Source organism: Plasmopara halstedii (genome assembly GCF_900000015.1).
Source record: "Plasmopara halstedii genome assembly, contig: Scaffold_2935, whole genome shotgun sequence".
NCBI classification, from domain to species: Eukaryota; Oomycota; class Peronosporomycetes; order Peronosporales; family Peronosporaceae; genus Plasmopara; species Plasmopara halstedii.
Genome location: NW_020189840.1, coordinates 5,080 through 5,493, shown reverse-complemented (window position 1 = coordinate 5,493; position 414 = coordinate 5,080).

Below are 414 nucleotides of genomic sequence, written 5' to 3'. Positions count from 1 at the left end.
ATGCAGTGCATTCGTCTACCGGCTACACGCCGTTCTACGTGAACGGGCTGTTTCACCCGCGCGTTTCGCTGACGCCGCCATCCCATGGCTCAGGGCTTGGTGGGGGGGGATAGCCGAACGGCTAGATGATGTCAGCCTTCTCACCATCCGTAAACAAGTCGAGGACTTCTTGTCTACCAGACTTAGTGTCCTATGACACGTTCGCGATGCGATGGCTGGAAGCCAAGACCTGCAAAAAGAATATGCAGATGAAAAGGAAGAGGCAAAGCGGAAAGCATTAAGGTCGGGGACCTGGTTTCATAAAATTTAAAGAACCTGCCTACACATGCCGCCTCTGCTATCTTCAGGACGAATTTCGCCCACGGTTCATTGGACCGTTTAAGGCTGTGGCCAAGTGGGGCCTAGCGTGCTGAG